This window comes from Geospiza fortis, unplaced genomic scaffold, assembly GCF_000277835.1.
Source record: "Geospiza fortis unplaced genomic scaffold, GeoFor_1.0 scaffold11, whole genome shotgun sequence".
NCBI lineage: Eukaryota > Metazoa > Chordata > Aves > Passeriformes > Thraupidae > Geospiza > Geospiza fortis.
The window spans coordinates 406910-412861 of NW_005054304.1; the positions used below are offsets into that span (position 1 = coordinate 406910).

General features: G+C 48.3%; 1 long non-coding RNA gene across 2 annotated transcripts in view; it reads left to right on the forward strand.

Annotated features, from left to right (window-relative positions):
- LOC115949528 overlaps nucleotides 1-5952 on the forward strand; it is an 8135-nt gene continuing 2183 nt past the window's right edge. The window contains exons 1-4 of one of the 2 annotated variants that reach the window (XR_004082974.1): nucleotides 1-129; nucleotides 597-711; nucleotides 1086-1167; nucleotides 1570-1903. This is a non-coding gene — a long non-coding RNA (uncharacterized LOC115949528). The remainder of the gene's footprint in view (nucleotides 130-596; nucleotides 712-1085; nucleotides 1168-1569; nucleotides 1904-5952) is intronic. The other variant, XR_004082975.1, reaches the window with a different exon arrangement.

Genomic DNA, 5952 nt, shown 5'->3' on the forward strand with positions numbered 1-5952 from the left:
GCGGCCCTTCCGGTGGGGCAGCGCGGCCGCGGCCCGGCCGGGCTCCGGTGGGAATGGAGCCTCGTAACGCGTCTGTGCTCCCGGCCGGCAGCGCCACTGCCGCTGGATGTGCGCGGGAGAGGGCCCAGGGTGAGCGCCAGGAGGCTGCGGTGCGACCGTGGGCCCCCGAGGTCTCTGGGCCTGGCCTGGTGGTGGCTGCGTGTCCCTGCGCAGGTCGGGCGGTGCCCAGGAGTTAATCTGTGTGTTGTCTGTAAAATAACGTATTATATCTGTTCAAGTTCGATTGGTGTACTGAAATTTGGATGTTTGTGCATACATGAGCATGTGAAATAAGCCCTCAGAGTACTCGGGGTACGTAGCAGAAAAGGCACAGTAGTAAAAGTTATTTTTGGAGAAACAGGTGTTGTATTGTAGGTTTGAGGAAATGCCGAGTCTCGAAGAGTGGCTTAAGGTTTGTACAAGCTTACAAGAACAGGGTGGGACAGGGGGCTCCAATAGGCTGAGGATTCTCTCCTTATACTCATAAAACCCTTAACCCCACAGTGAGCAGGAAACCCGTGTAAAACCGTTCTGAGTTGTACTTTTTTTTCCTCGAGGTCACTGGGAAGCATGGGACAAGACCTGAACGATAACTTCTTACAAGACCTGAATGATAACTTCTTGCAAGGTGCAGCGGGGAGAGAAGCAGCAAGTTGTGCTGGAACAGTTTCTGTGAGTACCTGTGACATGATAAATGTAATAGCTTCATACTTAATCTGAAAAACATGTTATTTTAAAGGAAAAGTTTAGGTGGAGCATTGTGAGAAAGATTATTTGATGAGAGATTTCTTGACAGTGAGAAATATGTTCTTGTTAGAGTTATTTTGTATAACTTCTGCTTGAAATAGAAGTGTTATTCCCCTCCATCCCTTCAATTTTCTGGAGTTATTTTTTATTATATTAAGGCTGGGTAATGGGCAGAGGAAATGCTGTCTCCAGCATGGTTCCACAGCAGATGTGAGCAAGGTTTTGCATGAGCTTCAAACGGGTCACAATTTCTGCTGCCTGGCAAATGTCCTGGGTGCTGTTCTGCTTGGGATTTTCAGGGAGAAATGCGACACAAAAGGTTAAATCTGTGCCTGAGCTGAGAGAGGATGGAATCTGCTGGGACGGCTTAGCCTGGAAGAGGTAAGCACTCCTTGGCTTATGCAACATATTTAGCATAATGTTAGAAAAAAGGTACAATGGCCACTGGCAGCTGTGCCCCGTGACTCCCTCAGTTCCCTCTCTGGCCAGAGTTGTGTGATTTCCTTGGAAAGGAGATGCAATTTCCTCCTTCTCCAGCCGGGGTCATTCCAGAGCCGTTCCAGCCCAGGAGGAGCTCTCAGTGTGTCCTGGAGATGGTTCTGCCTGTACCAATTTACCTGCTATGGCCTGAAAAGGTCTTTTTCTAGAACCCCTAGTAATTCAGAAGGTTTTTGGGATAGTTTTTTCCCATTTATTTATTTTTTTCCCATTTTTTTTTCTGCTGCTCTGGTGCATGTCTGTGGTCTGTGGTGTTCCCTGCTATTGGTCTGTGTGTCTTTTCAGAGCTGTCATGGAGATGGTCCAGACTCTGGTTTTCCTGCAGTCTGCTGGTTTACACGAGACCCCAAAGTGTTTCCTTAAAGCACTTCAAAGGAATTTCAGCTGATGGGTCAGAAGTTGCTGTTGGCTGCCATCACAAAGACACACAGAGGACATTTGAAGTTTTCCCTGTTGTGTGCCTAGTGAGCCAACAGGGAGCAGGTGTTCCCTGTGGAGCTGTGGGGTTTTCAGCCTGGCCAGTGCCTCTGTACCAGCAGCAGGGCTGCACCTGGAAGCCAGAGCCAGTGCATGGCCAGAGGAGCTCGACAGGCAGACAGGTCCTGACTTCTTTACACAGGTGTGTGTTTACTCTGTCTAGCCCTAACCTCTGCTCTGGTATGCATTAAATATTGCTTGTTTATCCAAGGTGATAAGCACTGCTGTTGACAAAAGCCTTGGGAAATTATGCAATAGTCAGGAACTCCTTCTTTATGTCCCAGAGCAGATCTCTCAGCTACTGTGCTGATCTTTGGGATGGGCTTGCTGTGACAGGCCAGAGAGGAAGACCCCAGCCTCACTGGTGTGTCTGAGCACCCCGTAAGCTTGGATGTGTAGGCTTCCGTGGCAGTTAGAGCAAGTTCTGGCTGTGGTTCTGTGGGTACCGGTGCAGCCATCAAAAGTGTTTAGGCACTTCCACTAATTAGGTGGAATCTGTTGGTGGAAATTAGGGAGATTAGTAAGATGAGGATTTGTCCTTTCTCTGCTGTTCTAGTTATTGGGGGTGTGGAGGGAGGGGAGGGGGGAGAAGGTTTCCACCAGTAAAAGCAAGCCCAATTTTGTTTCAAATGGTAGGACAGGCTAAGGCAGGTCTGAAGTTCACTATAGCTTTTCTTTGTGTTTATTAGCTGTTACTTACAAAAGACCAATTAGTATAATTATTGCTTCCCTCGCTCCCTGAGATCCAGCTCCTTAAGTCTTAGCTGTGGTAACACAGACAAATCATTCCCATTCAGTGCATGACCTGTGGATGGTTTTAAATGCCTAAAAATGGCATGATTTCCTGTGGTGCACGTTCCCCAGGACCAGGCTGCTGGCTGTGACTCTATGTGGGAAAGCACATGGACAACAAGGAGAAATGCAGAGCGTCTTTTATTTTCTCCTTCTTTGCTGTAAGTTATCCTAGTGAAGTATGAGTTAGGAGAGCTGAGTATGTTTCATGGAGTGCATGATTTGTACAATTTCAGTGACATAACAGCTGTGAATAACAGCCAGGTACTTGTGCTGTGGGGCAAAAGAAAACCTACATGTCTTCCTTGTCCAGAGGAATTTTGATCAATTTCATTACCCTGGGAAATAGAAGCCAAGTCTAAAAATCATAGAATGGAATCGTGGAATAGGCAGGGTTGGAGAGGACCTTTAAAAGTTACGAGTCCCACCCCCCTGCCATGAGCAGGGACACGTTTCTTACAGTGTTCCTGAATTATTCTTCCTTCCTGTCCATGATTACAAGAGAGAAATCCCAGTGTTTGAGGTGGGTGTTGTTCATTCCCCCTTCAAATTTGATTTGCAAGAATGGTTAATTGCATCTGTTTGCAGCACCAAGTGCTGCTGGACTTGGAGCGGAGCTGTGTGCAGGTTTGGGTTGATAAAGGAGATTTTGGTGGCCATAAGGCACATCTTGACTTTCCAAGAGAAGTCAGGGGGGTTACAGTGGATTTTGGGGTAGCTCAGCAGGATTGAGCTCAATTTTCAAGGACTTTGGAGTGTACGGAAGGTGGGGCCACATTTGAGGCATAAGAGGGCCTAAAGCAAAGCCCAGATAATTTAGACCTTGAAAGGCATTAGAAAGATGAATGTTGAGAGTCCAGGAGATGACACAGGGACTACAGATGGAGCTGGCCAGGGGAGCCTGGATGGTGCACTGTAGGATTTCACTGAAGCACAGCAGCCACGGGCACCCCTGGAGCAGAGGGCCTTTCTTTCCCTCGGGGACAGTCCTGTCACCTCACAGCACCTGCGAGCTCCCGTTGGTAAGGCACAGAACAAAGGGAATGCCTTGCCAGGTGCAGTTCACACCTGTGCTGGCAGCCAGAAATGTGCTCCAGGTTCACACGGGAGCACTGGGAGCGGGGCAGGGCCAGAGCTGGGCTCCAGCCAGCAGCCTCCAAAGAGAACTGCTCCAGTGGGGTCAGCTCCTTGCCCTCTCCCTCTGCCCCTGCCAGCCGCGGGACACAGGTGTCTGGAGGCTGCTGTACCCCACTGGGAGCCTGGAATGGGACAGCTGGTGGCACAGGGAGGGATGGGGTCACACCCATGCTGCTGGGACAATGCACACAAAGCGCTTGGTTCAGAAACGTTTGCTGTAAGGAGCTGAGCTGCCATGGTGGAGAGCAGGACACAGGGAACCTGGCTGGAATGCACAGGTGTCTGTGGACACTTCCTCATCGTCCTTTCAGGCAGTTCCTGGAAGCTTGTATTTGTGAGGTATTTTGTGAAAGAATAGGTAGCATCTGTAGCTAGAGGGTGAGTAATTGGCAGCTGCTGTGGGGTAGTCACATGTGGAAAGGGAACCAGGTGGGAGATGAAGCACTGGCACTCCTAAACTGAAAAAAGAAACAGATACCCTGCAGCTCTGAAGTAAACCAGAAGCCTGACCTCACAGTCACTGTGTTGTCACCTAGGAATGTATTTGTTCCATTCCCCACAATTTAGATAATGTCATCACAAATGTGATAATGAACACTTTCAGACTTGTAATAATCTCTTCTAGTATACACTGTTATATGTAGCTCACCAAAGCAGAGCAGCACTAATAAAGTGTTTACAATACTCTATGCAGTTAAGTAGAAAGACAAAGCAGGAAAAAAAAAGGAAAAGGTATCTTTTGGAAATAGTAATTTCTTCCTGAAGTCAGCAGAGAAGTTACAGTGCAGGCCTAGCAGAGACACCTGAATAGACACAGTGCTGTGAAGTAGAGGTCTGTGCTGGTGTTGGGGATCTGCACACCTGGAGGAGGGGCTGGTGGCCTTCTTGGTCAGTATATAATCATTTGTTGGGAGGTTTCAGCACTTTCTTGTGTTTCTATAATTTTTATTTGAGCTCTCAGATGAGCTAATGTGCTCAGAGGACTGTGGATGATTCTTTCTTCCCTGTGCATGAAGTCTCTATAACACCCATCTCACAGTGTGTCCAAACACTTGGTAGTTTCTAATCCATCCCTCTACTGTAAGCAGAACAATGCTGTTGAATCAGTTTGCATTTTGGTTGCTGAGGAGAATTCTCATTCTTGCTAGAGGAACTTGATGTAGCTTTTGCTTGTCTCAGCTAAATTTTAGTAATGTGGGTTATTGCTCAGACCAATCACTAAAAAAGGGGAAAAGCAAATTGAGGTCAAAATGGTCTGTGTCACACTAGTCTGCTACAGCTGAAAAGGGACAAAGTAAGGGAAGTTCTGGTCTCTGGAGAGATGTCTGCCAATGTCCAGCCTTCTATGTTTTCACTGTTGGATTGAACCCCAAAACCTTCCCAGCCGTAGGTTGTCACCCTGGTTTTTTAAGATTTTCTAGGAGGGACAGATGGCCTGGGTTAGGCCTCACGTTACTTCTACTCCTGCCAACCTTTGGGGGAGGGATGTTCTGTCTGTCTGGGGGGTGCACATCGGGACGGATTTTTGATGGGGGCCACTGCAGTGAAGGGCGCAGGCTGTCCCACGCCTCCTATACGGTGGCTAGTGGACAAACCTGTCTGGGAAAAGCAGTGGCCCCTCCCTCAAGATAAATTGAATGCCCTTCGGAATCTGGTGCAGGAACAGTTGGACCAGGGTCATCTGGAGCCTTCTACCAGTCCCTGGAACACTCCTGTCTTCTGCATCAAAAAGAAATCTGGGAAATGGAGGTTGTTGCAAGACCTCTGAAAGGTCAGTGCTGTGATGGAAAGCATGGGAACATTGCAGGCAGGCATGCCATCGCCTACCATGCTTCCCGCAGACTGGCCGGTCCTCATTGTGGATCTGAAGGATTGTTTCTTTATGATTCCTTTGCATCCTGATGACAGACCGAAGTTTGCCTTTTCAGTGCCAGTGATTAACGAGGCTGAGCCCGCACAGAGATATCAATGGACGACACTTGATGGTTTGCATGCTCAGGGACTGCAGGTGGCTCCAGAAAAGGTTCAACAACAACCACCTTGGAAGTACTGGGTGGTCAAAATTCTGGAACGGACGATCTGTCACCAGGAAGTGCAGTCTGTGCATTCTGTGAAGACACTGAATGATGCTCAAAAATTAGTAGGTGTCATCACTTGGTTACGTCCGTACTTGGGACTAACCGACGCACAGCTGTCTCCTCTGTATGATTTGTTGAAAGGAGACTCTGATTTAAAGTCACCTCGCACACTGACCCCTGAGGC